Source organism: Gopherus evgoodei, chromosome 5 (assembly GCF_007399415.2).
Source record: "Gopherus evgoodei ecotype Sinaloan lineage chromosome 5, rGopEvg1_v1.p, whole genome shotgun sequence".
Lineage (NCBI taxonomy): Eukaryota > Metazoa > Chordata > Testudines > Testudinidae > Gopherus > Gopherus evgoodei.
This window is the reverse complement of record NC_044326.1, coordinates 59304846-59324734: the sequence shown is the minus strand read 5'-3', so window position 1 is coordinate 59324734 and position 19889 is coordinate 59304846.

Genomic DNA, 19889 nt, shown 5'->3' with positions numbered 1-19889 from the left:
TTTTCACTCTCCTCTGGACTTTCCTGAAAGTGGCACCCACAACTGGACTCAGTACTCCAGCTAAGGCCTTATGAGCACTGAGTAGAATGGAAAAATTACCTCTTGTGTATTGCTTATAACACTTCTGCTAATACAATCCAGAATGATGTTCACTTTGTTTCTAACAGTTTTACACTGTGGACCCATATTTATGACATACACGCTATGACCCCCAGATCCCTTTCTTCAGTACTCCTTCCTAGTCAGTCATTTCCCATTTTGTACATGTGCAATTCATTGTTCCTTCCTACATAGAGTACTTTGCATTTTTTCTTATTTAATTTAATCCTGTTTAGTTCAGACCTTTTCTCCAGTTTTTCCAGAGCATTTTGAATTTTAATCCTATCCTTCAAAGCACTTGCAATCCCTCCCAGCTTGGTATTGTCCACAAACTTTGTAAGTGTACTCTCTATGCCATTAACTAAATTATTGATGAAGATATCAAACAGAACCAGAACCAGGACTGATCCCTGCAGGATGCCACTCAATATGCCCTTCCAGCTTGACTGTGAACCACTGGTAACTACTCTCTGGTAACAGTTTTCCAACCAGTTATATGCCACCTCATAGTATTTCCATCTAAATTGTATTTCCCTAGTTTTTTATGAGAAGGTCATGCGAGACAATATCAAAAGCCTTTCTAAAGTCAAGATATACTATATCTATCACTTTCCTCTTATCCACAAGGCTTGTTACACCTTGTCAAAGAATGATATTAAATTGGTTTGGCAGGATTTGTTCTTGACTAATCCATGTTGACTCTTACTTATCACCTTATTTTCTTCTAGGTTTGCAACTGATTGTTTGATTATTTGTCTCATTATCTTTCCAAGTAGTGACCTTAAGTCTGACTGGTATGTAATTCCCCAGGTCTTTATTCCCTTTTTCATAGAATGACATTGCCTCTTCCAGTCCCCTGGAATCTTGCACATCTTCCATGATATTTTGAAGACGGCTGGGAGATCTATTTGGTCAGCTCCTTGAGTATTCTAGGATGTATTTTATCAGGCTCAGGTGATTTGAAGACATCTAACTTGTCTGAGTAACTTTTAACCTGTTCTTTTCCTATTTTAGCCACAGATCCTATCTCATTTCATTATTTTAGAAGTCCAGTCGCTAATAACATTTTTGGTTGAAACTGAAACAAAAAAGTAATTCAGCACTTCTGTCATTTCCACATTTTCAGTTGTTGTCTTTCTCCCCTCATTGAGTAATGGGCCTACCCTGACCTTGGCATTCTTCTTTCTTCTAATGTATTTGTAAAATGTTTTCTTGTTACCCTTTTTATCTTTAGCTAGTTTAATCACGTTTTGTGCCTTCACTTTTTTAATTTTGTCCCTCCATGCTTGAGTTGTTTGTTTATATTCATCCTTCATAATGAATATGTGGATGTTCATATGCTGCCAAGAACAATTACATCAATAATAAACTTAACATTCCTATATGACTTGTCGAGCTGTTGAGCCATGATGTGCAACTTTATCTGCCATTTTTGATGTCATTGAGTTGAGCTGGAAAATCATGTATCCATATTCTACCATATAATACCTTGAGTTACAGAAATAAAGGGTCTCTGTAGAAGAACATATGTCCAGTTTCCCATTGGGCTTGGATATGCCCAACACATGAACTCTGGAATCCACACCCTCAAGCAAAGTCCCTATATACTTCCATGCTGCTCTTCACCTCTATCATTTTTCCTCCCCATGTTCAGCTGTAAACCATGCTGAATATGGAGAACAATTGAAAGAGCAAGAATATTGACTTTTGCTGATCACATATCTAAGCAACTCATAAATATAGCTCCATATTGAACTAAAAGCTTGGAAATTTGTTTTTTATAGTAGGAAATATTCCAAATCTATTTTCTATGCATAGTACTGGATAGTCTTTCTGTTTGCAAAATCAGTTCAGTGTTAACAAGTGTAGCATAATGAGTGAATTCAATTTATTAGTTATGGTAGTTAAATAATCTAAGACCTGTATCTGACCCAGAAAACCTTAATTTTCTCTTTAACTGATGAAATCTGTGTCAGCCAGTCAAATTTCTGGATAGCTAATTCTTATTCACTTATAGAGTTTAGAAAAAAATATTTTTTTCATAAAAATAGACTTTTAAATAGTTTTAATGAACTTGTATGTGGCTTGGTTTGATCAACTGCTTCTCAAATCAGTTTTTTTCTGTCATCCAGAAACAGTTTTAAAATAAAGGTCATGAACAAACCAAGCAACCATCATTCCAGTGAGTTTTAAACTCTTTGTGGCAGAGCTCATCTTTCTGTTATTTATTTGTAGATCCCCTAGCACAATGGGGTCCTGGGGTATGATTTGTATCCTAGTCACTACCGCAATAAAAACGATGTTTGTTTTTTTGACTGGCCACTCAGCCTTCCTTCTCAACTCTCCAACATTTGATATTTATATATTCAGTAATTTCATGTCTTGAATGTAAAGTCATTGAGGCAGATTATTGTGACAGAACAATTCTCACCATTTTGCACTGGCACTTGTCTTTGTAGGTGCTGAGTAAAGCTAGGCAAAATCACATTTGGATGAATAGTTTATTTGCTGAAAAATATATCTTCGGCTCCACCTAAACTATTTGCACATTTGTGTCAACTTTGCCAAACTGAAAAAAAGTCAAACCATTCCAGCCATGTCACAATAAAAAGTATTATGTTGACCAGAAAAAAAATCATTTTGACTCCTCAGGCAAAAGCAAACAAAAAGAAAAGAGTCACAAAACAACCACAAGAGAAGGCAGAGGTGACCATGCCTCCCTTGCTAGCTTTAGGTCAGTGGTTCGGGCACCTGTGAGATGTGGAAGAGCGAAGTCATTTACATTGGTGATTCATAGTCATTCATTGGGACAATTAATAGTCCCTGGGTCAAGGAAAATGAGCAAGAGTGACTGGTAGTTACAGATGTCACTTGGGCTGTAGCAGGCCCAAGTTCAAATCCCTGCACCAAAAGCTACTTAATTATTTATAAAAAGTAGAACAGATTCAAGAGGAGAAATTACAACCTGCACCCCCATGTCCCATAGTCCAGTTGTTAGGGCATTCTCCTGTAATATAGGAGTTCAAATCTGTCCTCTGCATGGGATAGAAAGTGAACCTGCATTTCCTACATCTGAGTCAACTGCCCTAACCATTAGACTATAGCTTTAAGAGAACTGCTGCCACAACCATCCTCTGGCCATTGTATGAATCCTTTACTTTTGCCTATGTTTACATGCCTGGAAAATCAAAATGAAGATTTTCAGGATAAAACAAAATGTTTCAACATTACCATATCATTCCAATTAATTTTGACTCAATTTGTTTTTACATTTTGATTTGGTGAAAATATTAATTCGATCCCTCAAAAAGGCTTTTTGTTTTGTTTATTTAGAATTGCTAACTAATGGGGGAAAAAAAACATTTGCCCAGTTCTAGTGCCAAACGACCACAACTCCTGTTGACAGCTGTGAGTCCTGGAGTAATGAGCACCTTTCAAGAATTGTCTCTTTACTGTTAGAGGCCAAGTGTCCTGCCTTTTAATCTCACTGGCATTCATTAGTTTGTAATTGCATCATCTGTTCGGTTGGCATCCTCATTGTCAGTATCAACATCTAAGTGCTTATTCTGAATAATTAAGATCTGTTGAAAACATTGATTCCATTTTACATTTGTAACATTGTCTGCCTTGAAAAATACTGTAGAGAGTTAGTGGCACTACAGAAAATTGTGACTTCAGTAGTGCAAACCTTTCCATTCATCCATCGTCTCACATGACTCACTGGGTGAAATTCTATGGTCTGTGTTATTCATAGATTTCAAGACCAGAAGGGATCATTTTGATCACCCAGTCCAGGGGTCGGCAACCTCTGCCACACAGCTTGCCAGGGTAAGCTGGCCGGCCTGGCCAGTTTGTTTATCTGCTGCACCAGCACCTAACCAGTATCACTCTGGAGGATGAAATCTCAGCATCAACTTTAATAAATTATAATTATAGCCATATAGAGGAAAGAGAAATGCTATCAGGACTTATTGCCATCAAAGTCTCATTAAAAGCAACATTCAATAACTCAGCTGTGTTTCTGTCCGTCTTGTGTAGGCATGCTGAAAGTTATTCCACAAGAAGCTCTCTCTATGCTGATAATTCAAGAGAAATACAAGACTTGTTTTCCAGTGTAAAGATGTAAGCATATTATTTTTAGCTTAATCCTTTCACTTGGACAACCCATCTGAAATTTAATTATTTATTCACAACCAGGGTCCTAATTAGAGCTGCAGTGAGCTGTTTGTATGTCTGTTGAACTTCAGTGAACAAGTCCCTTGTAGCTCGCAAGTTTATGGCCATTAGCCCAGCAGCTTTGCTCTTCACTGAAAGACTCAGTTCAACCACTATGCTCTAGAGAAAGGAAGAGTTTCAGAACACTAACATTGATACTTCTGAATCCACCAAGAGCTCCCCTGTGTTTCTTTCTTTCAATAAACTATTAAAGACCATGCTCATCACCTGTAGCTGAGCCAACTAGTGTTTAAGTGCTTACGCACTTTTTCATCGTGTGTTTTTGAAAGATTGGAGTAGCTTTGATAAAGCAATTGAAGCAATTTGACATAATGGGCATTAATTAAAGCAAAATTATAGTGGGGAATATTATAGCATTTATAGCATCTGCATTAAAACTGAGTGCATCAAGATTAAAAATAATATAGCAAATAGCTAAGGAATTAGTAGTAATTGGGAACCTGATTTTGCCACAATTACTAATGTTGTGCAGCACTTTTCTCAGTGAGCAGGTTCTACTCAGAACATAAGAACAGCCATACTGGGTCAGACCAAAGGTCCATCTAGACCAGTATCTTGCCTTCTGACAGTGGCCAATGCCAGGTGCCCCAGAGAGAATGAACAGAACAGGTAATCATCAAGTGATCCATCCCCTGTCACTCATTCCCAGCTTCTGGAAAACAGAGGCTAGGGACACCATCCCTGTCCATCATGGTGAATAGCCATTGGTGGACCTATCCTCCATTAATTTATCTAGTTCTTTTTTGAATCCTGTTATAGTCTTGGCCTTCACAACATCCTCTGGCAAAGAGTTCCACAAGTTAACTGTACGTTGTGTGAAGAAATACTTCCGTGTGTTTGTTTTAAACCTGCTGCCTATTAATTTCTTTTGGTGACTCCTAGTTCGTGTGTCGTTATGAGGAGGAGTAAATAACACTTCCCTGTTTACTTTCACCACACAAGTCATGATTTTATAGACCTCAGTCATTTCCCCCTTAGTCGTCTCTTTTCCAAGCTGAAAAGTGTGATCAATAGTAGCAAAGCCTAACCCTGGGTACAATTCAATGTGATTGACAATGGCAGAACATGGCCCTAGACAATGAGAACCAAATTGTACAGTCAAGGTCCACTCAAAACTACTAGCAAATGGGAGTTTTGAATGTACAAAGATTGAGGCTTTGGGCTTTCATTTTGAACTGATAATGTTTCTAAGATCTCTCTGAATGCAATTAGCAATGAAGAGTCTTGTGACACCTTCTAGACTAACAGAAGTATTGGAACATAAGCTTTCGTGGGTGAATACTCATTCACCCATAAAAGCTGATGCTCCTCATCCATGAAAGCTTATGCTCCAATACTTCTGTTAGTCTATAAGATGTGTCATAAACAGATAGCTAAGGGTTAATGTCCTTTTACCTGTAAAGGGGTAACACCAGTAACCTGAAACACCTGACCAGAGGACCAATCAGGAAACAAGACTTTTTCAAATCTGGGTGGAGGGAAGTTTTGAGTGTGAGTTCTTTGTTCTTTGTCTTGGGTCTGACCCTCTCGGCTCTGAGAGTGATTTTTCTATCTCCTGGCTTTCTAATTTTCTGTTTCCAAGTTGTAAGTACAAGGATAGTAAGACAATAAGTTTATATTGTTTTTTTGTATTTACATGTGTGTAGTTGCTGAAATGTGTTAAATTGTATTCTTTTTGGATAAGGCTGTTTATTCACTTTTTTTTCTTAAGCATTGACCCTGTATTTTTTCACCTTATACAGAGACTATTTTTAATGTATTTTTCTTTCTTTTTATAAAGCTTTCTTTTTAAGACCTGTTGGAGTTTTTCTTTAGTGGGGACTCCAGGGAATTGAGTCTGCAGCTCACCAGGGAATTGGTGGGAGGAAGAAGTCAGGGGGAAAATCTCTTTGTGTTAGATTTACTAAGCCTGACTTTGCATACCCTCTGGGTGAGGGGGGGAGAGAGATTAGCTCTCTCGGTACTTGTGTTTCCAGGACTGGAAGCAGGGAATCTCCCAGGGTCGTCCAGGGAGGGGAGGAAGTAACCATGAAACAAGGGGAGGGGGTTATTTTCCTTTGTTGTAGGACTCAAGGCATCTGAGTCTGGGGGTGCCCCAGGGAAGGTTTTGGGAAGACCACAGTGAGCTAGGCACTGTATAATTCCTGGCCGGTGGCAGCTTTACCAGGTCCAAGCTGGTAACTAAGCTTGGAGATTTTCATGCTAACACTCATATTTTGGACGCTAAGGTCCAGATCTGGGAAAAAATGTTATGACATGGTGTGCAGCGTTGTGGGATAGATAGAATCCAGAAGCCAGTAGGAATATTATATTTTTCTTTTCTCTGCTAGGGGCTTTTAAGCAGAGAGGGTTTGGTTTTAAAAGGAACCTGAGAGATTTTTTTTTCTGTTCTTTCCTGGCAGTAGCTTGCATATTAAGCAAGGAACCATTAAGGAACTATTAAGGGTCTTTTGTTATACTATAGCACTCCCATTGTGAGTCAAGTACCCAGCACAATACACATGCAAATAAAGTGGTTTTTCTGGTTTACTTTACATCTAAAAGATTAGCTAGAGAAAAAGAAGGCACTGTTGCTAGGCAGACCCCAGGAGGCAACAGAACCTGCAGTTCAGACAATAAACACCAGAGGGCACCCCAACACAAGAAAACAGGAACCATGACTTCTAAGGCAAAAATGGTGGCCGAGAAACAAATCAAAGACGCCGAGCACAGGCGAGATATGGGAAAAAACTACAAGAGATGGAGCTGAGAGAAAGAGAAAGAGAGGCAGCCTACAAAAGAGAGCAAGCAGCCAAAGATGCAGACCACCAAAAACAGCTGGAACTCCAGAGGGAAGCCCACCGGCAGGCCTTGGAATTAGAAAAGGCTAAGCAACAGAACACAGCCAATCCTAACAATCCTTCGCCAATAATGGTTCCTCAGCACAAGAAATTTCCCACCTACAAGGCAGGTGATGACCCTGAGGCTTTCTTAGAGAATTTTGAAAGAGCTTGTCTTGGGTACAGCATCTCTGAAGACCAGTACATGGTAGAATTGAGGCCACACCTCAGTGGACCTTTAGCAGAGGTGGCAGCTGAAATGCCTAAGGAGAAAATGAATGACTATAAACTTTTTCAAACCAAGGCCAGATACAGAATGGGGATAACCCCGGATCATGCCCATCGGCGTTTCAGAACCCAAAAGTGGAAACCAGATGTGTCATTTCCCAAACATGCCTACTATGTTGGGAAAAATTATGAGGCCTGGATATCAAGAAACAATGTTAAATCCTTGGACGAACTGCACCACCTCATAAAAATGGAGCAGTTCTTGGATGGTGTTCCTGAGGACATAACATGGTCCATACAAGATGGAAAACCTAAAAATCTCACCGAGGCGCGGGAGATTGGATCCAGATTGATGGAAGTGGCAAGAAAGCTACTGTCAAGGGCAATGAATACCCCAGAGGATACACCGACAATAAACCCTACAACCGAGGGCAGCCAAAGACCCCACCTACAACCCAAGTAAAGCCACAGATGCCCTATTCTTCCACCTCATCAGTCTCCAGTAACCCACCTCGATCCAGTGACCAGTCAGCTGGAAGATGCTTTAAGTGTAATGAACTGGGACATATAAAGGCCAACTGCCCAAAGAACGCCAACCGAGTGCAGTTCATTACACCACCATCACACCAAAGATGCCCAGGCCCAGATGCCTCTCAAATACCCTTGGAGCGAAGGGAAAATTTGAGAGTGGGCAGAAAGAAGGTTACTGCGTGGAGCGACACGGGGGCACAAGTGTCAGCTATCCACCAATCCTTCGTAGACCCCAAATACATCAACCCAAAGGCCCAAGTGACAATTTACCCCTTCATGTCACAAGCTGTAGACTTGCCTACAGCTGAACTGCCTGTCCAGTACGAAGGCTGGTCAGATATGTGGACTTTTGCAGTCTATGACAATTATTCCATCCCCATGCTACTGGGGGAAGACTTGGCCAACCAGGTGAAGCGGGCCAAGAGAGTGGGAATGGTTACACGCAGCCAAACCAGGCAAGCTTCCAGACCCATTCCTGTTCCTGAGCCGTCCACAGACGCCCCGTCTGTGTTACCAGAGACCCAGAGAGAGGTAGTGGACCCGGTTTCCATGCCAACCACTGAAACACCCACAGCACCTCCAGTCCCAGGCCCGGAACTGGAACAGCAACCAGCACCAGCAATTGCAACCACATCTTCAAACTCAACGCCAGAGGGCGCCAGTGAGCCAGAACTGGCAGAAGCAACAGACAGCCACACCCAAAAGGCTCAGCCAGAGCCTGAAATATCCTCAGGTGCACCAGCGGAGAGCGGTTCACCAGCAACGGAAACAACCCCATCACCTACATCGCTTCCAGAGGGACCAAGCCAAGGTCCACAGTCGGAGGAAGAACTGGTGACCCCAGTCTCAAGGGAACAGTTCCAGACTGAGCAGGAAGCAGATGACAGCCTTCAGAAAGCTTGGGCGGCGGCACGGAGCACCCCACCGCCTCTCAGCTCTTCTAATCGATCCCGGTTTGTTATAGACCAAGGACTTTTATACCAGGAGATTCTTTCTGGTGGACACCGGGAAGAATGGCAGCTGCAAAAACAGTTGGTGGTTCCAACTAAGTACCGGGGGAAGCTCTTAAGCTTAGCCCATGATCATCCCAGTGGCCATGCGGGGGTGAACAGAACCAAGGACCGGTTGGGGAAGTCCTTCCACTGGGAGGGGATGGGCAAGGACGTTGCCAAGTATGTCCGGTCTTGTGAGGTATGCCAAAGAGTGGGAAAGCCCCAAGACCAGGTCAAGGCCCCTCTCCAGCCACTCCCCATAATTGAGGTCCCATTTCAGCGAGTAGCTGTGGATATTCTGGGTCCTTTCCCAAAAAAGACTCCCAGAGGAAAGCAGTACTTACTGACTTTCGTGGACTTTGCTACCCGATGGCCGGAAGCAGTAGCTCTAGGCAACACCAGGGCTAACGCTGTGTGTCAGGCCCTAACAGACATTTTTGCCAGGGTAGGTTGGCCCTCTGACATCCTTACAGATTCAGGATCTAATTTCCTTGCAGGGACCATGCAAAAACTGTGGGAAACTCATGGGGTGAACCACTTGGTTGCCACCCCGTACCACCATCAAACCAATGGCCTGGTCGAAAGGTTTAATGGAACTTTGGGGGCCATGATATGTAAATTCATCAACGAACACTCCAATAATTGGGACCTAGTGTTGCAGCAGTTGCTGTTTGCCTACAGGGCTGTACCACATCCCAGTTTAGGGTTTTCACCATTTGAACTTGTGTATGGCCACGAGGTTAAGGGGCCATTACAGTTGGTGAAGCAGCAATGGGAGGGGTTTACGCCTTCTCCAGGAACTAGCATTCTGGACTTTGTAAGCAACCTACAAAGCACCCTCCGACAGTCTTTAGCCCTTGCTAAAGAAAACCTAAAGGATGTCCAGGAAGAGCAAAAGGCCTGGTATGACAAACATACCAGAGAACATTCCTTCAAGGTAGGAGATCAGGTTACGGTCTTGAAGGCGCAACAGGCCCATAAGATGGAAGCATCATGGGAAGGGCCATTCACGGTCCAAGAGTGCCTGGGAACTGTGAACTACCTCATAGCATTTCCCAATTCCTCACTAAAGCCCAGAGTGTACCATGTTAATTCTCTCAAGCCTTTCTATTCCAGAGACTTACAGGTTTGTCAGTTTACAGTCCAGGGAGATGATGCTGAGTGGCCTGAAGGTGTCTACTACGAAGGGAAAAAAGACGGTGGCGTGGAAGAGGTGAACCTCTCAACCACCCTGGAATGTCTGCAGTGGCGACAAATCAAGGAGCTGTGCACTAGCTTCACCCCATTGTTCTCAGCCACCCCAGGACGAACTGAACGGGCATACCACTCCATTGACACAGGTAATGCTCACCCCATTAGAACCCTACCCTACCGGGTGTCTCCTCACGCCCAAACTGCTATAGAATGGGAGATCCAGAACATGCTACAGATGGGTATAATCCACTCATCTACCAGTGCATGGGCATCTCCAGTGGTTCTGGTACCCAAACCAAATGGGGAAATACGCTTTTGCGTGGACTACCATAAGCTAAATGCGGTAACTCGTCCGGACAACTATCCAATGCCACACACCGATGAGCTATTGGAGAAGTTGGGACGTGCCCAGTTCATCTCTACAATAGACTTAACCAAGGGGTACCGGCAAGTACCGCTAGATGAACCTGCCAAGGAAAGGTCAGCATTCGTCACCCATGCAGGGGTGTATGAATTCAATGTCCTTCCTTTTGGGCTTCGAAACACACCCTCCACCTTTCAGAGGCTGGTAGATGGTCTACTAGCAGGACTGGGAGGATATGCAGTTGCCTACCTTGATGATGTGGCCATTTTTTCAGACTCCTGGCCCGAACACCTACTACACCTGGAAAAGGTCTTTGAGTGCATCAGGCAGGCCGGACTAACTGTTAAGGCCAAAAAGTGTCAAATAGGCCAAAACAGAGTAACTTACCTGGGACACCAGGTGGGTTGAGGAACCATAAATCCCCTACAGGCCAAGATGGATGCTATCCAAAAGTGGCCTGTCTCAAAGTCAAAGAAACAGGTTCAATCCTTCTTAGGCTTGGCTGGGTACTACAGGAGATTTGTACCACATTACAGCCAAATCGCTGCCCCACTGACCGACCTGACCAAAAAGACCCAGCAGAATGCAGTTAAGTGGACTGATAAGTGTCAAAAGGCCTTTACCCAACTTAAGGCGACGCTCATGTCTGACCCTGTGCTCAGGGCCCCGGACTTTAACAAGCCATTCCTAGTAACCACGGATGCATCTGAGCGTGGTATAGAAGCAGTTCTCATGCAGGAAGCAACGGATCACAACTTCCATCCTGTCGTGTTTCTCAGCAAGAAACTGTCTGAGAGGGAAAGTCACTGGTCAGTCAGTGAAAAGGAATGCTACGCCATAGTGTACGCCCTGGAAAAGCTACGCCCATATGTTTGGGGACGGAGGTTCCAGCTACAAACTGACCATGCTGCACTAAAGTGGCTTCATACTGCCAAGGGGAACAACAAGAAACTTCTTCGTTGGAGTTTAGCTCTCCAAGATTTTGATTTTAAAATTCAGCACATTGCAGGAGCATCTAACAAAGTAGCTGATGCTCTCTCCCGTGAGAGTTTCCCAAAATCCAGTAGTTAAAAAGTGTTCTTAAAATGTAAAAGTCTGTTAGTTATATACTTAGTGGTATATGTAAAGGTGCATGTGTTGTATTAATCTGTTTATTTTAGAGTTCTAGGAAAAAATCGCCGCCAGTGAGGTTCCCCACTATCTGCAATTTGGGGGGCGTGTCATAAACAGATAGCTAAGGGTTAATGTTCTTTTACCTGTAAAGGGGTAACACCAGTAACTTGAAACACCTGACCAGAGGACCAATCAGGAAACAAGACTTTTTCAAATCTGGGTGGAGGGAAGTTTTGGGTGTGAGTTCTTTGTTCTTTGTCTTGGGTCTGATCCTCTCGGCTCTGAGAGTGATTTTTCTATCTCCTGGCTTTCTAATCTTCTGTTTCCAAGTTGTAAGTACAAGGATAGTAAGACAATAAGTTTATATTGTTTTTTTTTTTTGTATTTACATGTGTGTAGTTGCTGAAATGTGTTAAATTGTATTCTTTTTGGATAAGGCTGTTTATTCACTTTTTTTTCTTAAGCATTGACCCTGTATTTTTTCACCTTATACAGAGACTATTTTTAATGTATTTTTCTTTCTTTTTATAAAGCTTTCTTTTTAAGACCTGTTGGAGTTTTTCTTTAGTGGGGACTCCAGGGAATTGATTCTGCAGCTCACCAGGGAATTGGTGGGAGGAAGAAGTCAGGGGGAAAATCTCTTTGTGTTAGATTTACTAAGCCTGACTTTGCATACCCTCTGGGTGAGGGGGGGAGAGAGATTAGCTCTCTCAATACTTGTGTTTCCAGGACTGGAAGCAGGGAATCTCCCAGGGTCGTCCAGGGAGGGGAGGAAGTAACCAGGAAACAAGGGGAGGGGGTTATTTCCCTTTGTTGTAGGACTCAAGGCATCTGAGTCTGGGGGTCCCCCAGGGAAGGTTTTGGGGAGACCACAGTGAGCTAGGCACTGTATAATTCCTGGCCGGTGGCAGCTTTACCAGGTCCAAGCTGGTAACTAAGCTTGGAGGTTTTCATGCTAACACCCATATTTTGGATGCTAAGATCCAGATCTGGGAAAAAATGTCATGACAAGGTGCCACAGGACTCTTTGTCACTTTTTACAGATTCAGGCTAACACAGCTACCTCTCTGATACTTGAATATAATTAGTTACTCTAAAATGCATAACCGTATTAACTTCTGTATTGTATAGAATTAACTAATACGTATTACAGATTATCAAGACTTTAAAATTAATATTGGCATTATTAAAAAAAATGCCTGCAGGCAACTTAGTCCTCTTATGAAGTGCTAATAAATAGAGATGGGAGGCCCATAAGTTGTCATTTTATTTGTTGTCTATTTTGTTGAACCATACAAGAACCAAAATATCACCAAAGCAAACCAGTGCATTTCTATCTTCACTTCTTCAGAAACATGTGAAAATGTAAAAAGGCCAAATAGGTAGTATTATTTTTTAATACTTCTGGGTTGTGACTTTACATGAGAATGTTTAGCCTGGAGCAAATTTTTGTGGCTGAGTTAGCATCTCGGAAAAAAAATAAAATAAAATAAAAATGAAGTTTTGGAATGGAAATGCTGAGTCTGCTGACACAAGTTTAACAGCCTCTAGAGTACATGCCTGTACAGTAATTCAATATTGCCAAATACAATACCTAATAAAACATGACACCACACATTAGAAGCAAGAAACTCTTTTTTTTTCTCTAATTCATCACAACTCTCAAAATATTTTTGATATGGTAAACTGGCTCAAAACTATTACAGGAAATTAATGTCCAGCTGCACAGTATTAACTTTACAAAATGTAAGCTTTCCTGGGCAAGGAGCATGTCTTCTTTGATTCTTCACCTAGCACATTGTCAGGCCCATCAAGAGAAATTAGGGGCCCTGGTATATCATGTTTTCTGAGACTCCACTGCCTCCCATTTCACTTTATTTACATAGACATTACGGATGTTTTGGTGGCACACCTGAGCTCAGGGCTCCAGTTCGATTTTTCCCTCCTTTTCTCAGCCCTTACCATTGTGATCACTATGGTAAACAAATTAAGAATAAGAAAATTAAAATACAGAAATTATTAGAAAGAAGGAACATATTTTTAACAGTGAAGGTGATTAACAATAGGAACAAACTACAAGGGGAAGTGGTAGATTATTAACTTTTGGATTAAAGCTGGTTGGAAAAATCAAAATCTATACTAATAAAAAAAGATGTGTGGGGTTTTTTTTGTTTGTTTGTTTGTTTTAATTTACCTGAAATTGGGACAAAAAAGCAAATATGCAAACTTTTTCATGGGAATGACTGCGAAAAAAATGTTCATTTTGAGAGAACAGAAACTTATTTTGGGGGGTTGAGGGTGCGGTCTTGCTGCTTGTCTGCCTGGGGACCCCTTGTCAATTTCTCTTTCTTCTTCCAGGCAGAAAGTGAAATTGACAAAGGTCTTCGGGGCAGACTGCAAAAGGTTGAGCACCCAGGCTGGCTCTCCATCTTCTCACCTCTCTCCCAGCCTGGCTACGAGAGAGATGAACAGGGCTTTGGTGCAATTTGCCTCTCCGTGTTTTCACTGCTTACAGTTATTGCTTACTGCTTACACTTTTATTGTTCAATGTACATTTTTGTAATCCTGTCCCTTTCCTCTGCAGGTTACTCAGGAGAGGCAATACTTACATGAGTGCCTGATATTATTGACATTAAAGGAGATCCTGAGTATCCCAATGGTTATGTTGGATAGGTGGGGATCCTCTATCCACCCTGCTGCTGAAGTCCTTTTAGTCCTAAAGGAATTTAAAATTGGTGGTGCCTCCACCTGGCTGGCCCCAGTACACACTCAATGGTGTGCCTTGGGAACCTCCAGGAATAAACCTATTCTAAATAAATAATAATAATATAATCTTGGCATAGGGGTAACTCAGAAATATCAATTATAAATAATATGCATCCAATATACTTAAATTAGAATAAACAACTTTACTTAACAATTTAAAACACATGGTATAACAGACTAAGATTATGCCACTACTAATTTAAATCCACAGGGGGAAGTTGAATAAAATAAATTAACAAATATAGGATACCGTGATAAATGAAATTTATCTAACTGGCATTTACACTGCAACCATTTTTCCCACCCCAGAGTATACACTCCTCTGGATTTCAGAGTCCTAGGCATTTGCTTGTGCGGGCACACTTGAAAATCTGCAGCTGGAGACAGCACTCTGTTGGGTCTGTGTATCCACCCAGCCAAGGCAACAAGCTGTACAACCCCACTGGAGATTGGAGTTGGTGTAACCCACACACCTTCTGGGTGTGGTATTCTGTCCCATCTAGTGGCGCCAAGACCACTTAGAGAGATATATAAAATGAGTCTGCTCTCCAGCCTCAGCTAAGAGCAGGCTGGCTAGCTCATGTGATAGAGGCTCATTCACTAGGCTCCAGAGGTCCCAGGTTCAGTCCCACCTAGCAACAACCAGGGTTTGTCAGCATAACTTTGGCTCCACCAAATAGCAGCATCTCTGGGTCCTGGTTCAACAGGAAGATCGCTCTGCCTAGACTCAGTCTCTCTGCTATACCCCTTCCCTTGCAAGTACTTTCCCAAACAAGAGTAGGGGTTACTCACAGTTCCTTCACTACAGGCCCACCTCAGACAGCTCTAGGCACAGCAACAATCTCCAGTGAAACCACCAACAGCTTCGGAGGCTCCTTGCTCAATCAAAGCCCCTGCAGGCTCTCAGCAGCACACAGGATCTTCCCCTGCAACACTCCCAATAAAGTTCAGAGGCCCCTCTAATAAAGGGTGCCTACATTTTAAAATAGGATACAATTTCTATTGTCCAGAGAAGTTGGCAGTCTTTCTGATCAGCTACCCAATGTTTAAATAAAAGTACCAAGTTATTACTATTTTCTAGCTTCTCCGCTGCATTAAGATGTGAAAAATCTGTTTGTCCTGTAAGCATTGTAAAGTCCCATATAATTTTTTAAGAGTAGGGGGTTATCCACTGTACATTTTGAATTATTTATCTTTCTCCCACTGTTTCTCATCACTCAACTATCTTCTTTCACAGAGGTAGCTGTGTTTGGTCTGTATTAAAGCCCCAATCCTGCTGCAACTTGGTACAAGTCCATGGAGTGTTGCACCAGGGCCGCCTGGGGGGGGGGGGCAAGTGGGGCAATTTGCCCCAGGCCCCTCAAAGGCCCCCATAAGAGTTTTTCACGGCTCCTGAAGCGGGGTCCTTCACTTGTTCCGGGGGCCCCAGAAAACTCTCGCGGGGCCCGGGCCCCCAGAGCTTCTTCCACTCCAGGTCTTCGGCAGTAATTCGATGGCGGGGGGGTCCTTCCACTCCAGGATCCGCTGCCGAAGTGCCCCGAAGACCCGGCACTTCAGCGGAGGGTACCGGGGCAGAAGGACCCCCTACCGTGGGTCTTTGGGGCCCTTCGGCGGCAGGTCTCAGAGCAGAAGGATCCCCCATGGCCGAATTACTGCTGAAGGATGGGCCCCCCGCTGCCAAAGACCTCAGGCCCCCTGAATCCTCTAGGCGGCTCTGTGTTGCACCCATGCAGTGCTGCAGGATTGGGGATTTAGTTTGCAAAGCATGTTAAGATACTTTATATGAGTCTGATCATTCAAAGCCTTAATCATGTGAGCAATTCTGTGGGTCAGTGGGGTTACTCACAGAGAGCTAGAGTTCAGTATTACCACTGTCAAGGTTCCTGCCCCACTCTGAACTTTAGGGTACAGATGTGGGGACCTGCATGAACACTTCTAAGCTTAATTACTAGCTTAGATCTGGTACCACTGCCACCATCCAGAATTTCAGTGTCTGGAACACATCCTGTCCCCCCAAAACCTTCCCCTCTCTGGGTAGCCTTGAAAGACTCCTTCACCAATTCCCTGTTGAGTCCAGATCCAATCCCTTGGATCTTAAAACAAGGAGAAATTAACCATCCCCCCTCCTTTCTCCCACCAATCTCTGATGAGTCCAGATCCAATCCCCTTGGATCTAAAAACAAGGAAAAATCAATCAGATATTAAGAAAAAAGGCTTTTAATTAAAGAAAAGAAAGGTAAAAGAAAACCCTCTGGGAGAGATTAGCATACCAGCTACTCTCACAGACAACAGATTTCAAACACAGAGGATGTTCCCCTGGGCACAATTTTAGTTACACATAAAAAAAATAATACCCAAATACCCAATCTGATTCTACCTCTAATTGCATAAGACAGGTTACAAAGAAATAAACATAAACCTATTTATTCCTTTCTAAAACTTACTACTCTGATAAGAGGCTGGTTCCTTGATCTTTTTCACTCCAGCTGAAACTGAAACTCTAAACAAAGGAAAAACTTCCCTCCTTCCTTTTGAAACATCTTGTTCCCTCATTGGTTCCTCTGGTCAGGGTGTTAGCTAGGCTAGGTGCACTTTTTAACCCATTACAGGTAAAAGAGTCATTAACCCTTAGCCATCTGTTTATGACAACCACAAACTTTGATTAAGGAGAAGAACACAATCAATAACGTAATTACACTGCTCCAGGAGTCAAAACAATCTGGTACTTGATACCCCTTGTTCCAAGGGGAAATGATCTGCACAAGCTTTATGCTTGGTACGTAGTATTTCTCTCTCCCTGCTGCCTCACCTACACTTTCCAGCATAGTGAGCTCTGCCCACGTCTTTCCCATCTATGTGGGGTGGGGAAACAGTAGCCAGGCAGAATCTGCTGCCCTGCCACGCACATTCTGGCAGAGCAGGTGGCTCACAAAAGGGACTAATTGGGTGTTTTACTCTTTCATGTGGGCATTCATGATGGTTTACAACTGAACTATTAGTATTGCTTTTACATGAATAAACTTTTGCTTATGAGACTGAGGAAACTGAAGTTATTTAATAACATATGTAATATATTAATCAGATTTTTATCAGAAAGCAAAGGAGATTTTAGCCACTCAGATGTAAAAATGTTAACAATTTGATAAAAAAAATACTTTGATATTTGCTAAATGACTACAAAAGACACATTCAAAATACTCAGCGGAATTACTTCAAATTGCAAAACTATTCCAAGGTTTGTCATGAAAAACAGAAGGTTATTTTCAGCTCTGTACACAATTTCCTTTTGAATTAAATGACAGAAAAACTGAAACTGGCTAGATAAAGTCACTTGAGTAAAAGCGTTAAAGCCTTTTTTACCCCATCAATCCTGCAGGCAGCTTTATATTTGCTAGATTAGATGGATAGATTGGCTTGAATTGTGTTTCAGTAAATCTATGGTCAGATAAGTGCATGCAAACAGGACAAGTACAACCCTGATTCTTCCTGATTACACAGATGGGCAGCTAAAGCGTTCATGTCTGACCTTTATTATAATTTGCCACTAAGTGCTTGCCTAACCCTTGCTCTTGTTCATCAAGTTTTACAGCCCCTAACATGTTTCTCTGCTGTCTTTTAATTTGTGACTTCATGTTACTCTCCAGTGTCTTGGTGCTTTCATCGTACTCCCTAAGGCAGCAATCCTGCATATGGTTGTACTGGATAAACACGAATTATCAAATGCTTATAAAACAAGATATTTTCTACCCAGTAAGCACCACTAACAATTCTCCTAATCTGGACTAAGCTTCTGCTGTGCATGACTTCTAATGTTAGCAGTGATCATGATTTGTTAATAGTGCCAGCATTCATATTGACAGGGGAGCCCAATAACACAAGTACTATCAATCTTTTTCTCACCAATAATTAGCGTAGGCTGACATTTAGTTAGGTGCTAATTACAGAATACTTTTCTGTATGTTATCACACACATTATTTCAAAAGTATGTTCTTATAGTATCCAGAAAACTGGATATTTTGCAGTTCTTTCTTTCACTGTGGAGCCTAATCCTATTCTCTGTGTGAATGATGATTCTAGACTATATTTTTATTCATTCATTACACATTTAAAAAATAGTTCCTTGTATTGATGAAGCATATTTAAAAATAAAAGTACAAAAAGCAGGGCAAGTTTATGCAAGGAAAATTGCTACGTGTTGAATTTGGAGGACATGAAGACATGAAAATTCACTCAGACAAATGATAGGTGCATAGGAATGGCTCTTTAATGTCTTTCAGCTATAGCAAAAACATCTTTAAAACAGTATATTAACACTTGCCCCTGTTAAACTGCAACAAGACAGTCACAGCAAAATGAAGATTAAACACTAATAAAAACCTTTCCAGTAAAACGTTGCTGCGGTCAGGAAGCATGAAACTGATGCAAATGCAGTCCCATTTGCCTCCTACCTTTTTCTTTCCAAAGGTAGTATGATATTATTGCCTGTCAACTACACAGATTTGCCAGGCATGAGCTGATCAATATGTTATTCTTGCATTTCTTATAAGGAAGCATTAAACTGTCCTACTAATTGAAAACAAGTTGAAGTTGTATTGTTCTTTCCGTTTTGTATTTCTTACATATGGATCTTAATCTATGCTAGCACAACTTTACTCACCTATTTTCCAAATGTGAGAAAAGTTATATTTTATACATAGACTTCACTAATACGTAGGTATGAAACTGCATCGTGGTGCGGTCAATCATGTTTGAACATAGAAGATAACCAGACAGAGGTCTCCACTTTTTGACTACCAAAGGAAATGCTAATTAAAAACTTAACATTATATTCAGGGACCAAGTGGTGCCATCTCTCAACAGCGCTGATTGTTTCACAGCACAGTATGTGGGACTTCCTTTACTGATCTTCCTATCCCAATAACTCTCCTTTTGATGTCATAAAGTTTCTAATTCCATACCACTACTGTGGGTGCCAGAATTCCCTACAGCTGGGGAGAATCAGTTTAGAAAAAATAAAAAGTCTTCTCCAACAATTTTGGCTGTTTATAGAATTGAACCATTTTGAAAATTCTGAAATATTTGGTTACCTTTTTCCAAGCCTAGTAGCAGAAGTACTATGACACAGGGTATGTATTTCCAGCCTGACTAGAAGCAGGAAGCACTGGAAATCTGAAAAGGAAAAGTTTTTTGTTTGAGATTTGCAGATAAATTTTGCAAGCTCAAAAACATTTGGATAAAAGGCTTGGCTATATATATACATATATAGTTTAAATTTTTCCAAATAGTGGTAAAAAAAATCAGAATAAAGCATTTTTTAAAATTTCATTTCATTTTTTCCAGAAAAGACTTCCTGTTTTTCAAGCAGCCCTATAATGACACTTGATAATATAAGGATGGGCACTCGAGAAGTGCTCATAGATGGAAAGGTAGATGAATGAATTCTTAAACATTGTAGAGTCACCGTGTTCTCTTTCAACAGGCCAAAGAATATGATTTATATCTTTGAATTTTAAGTAGAGCTAGATGCTTCAGCTTGCATTCTGATC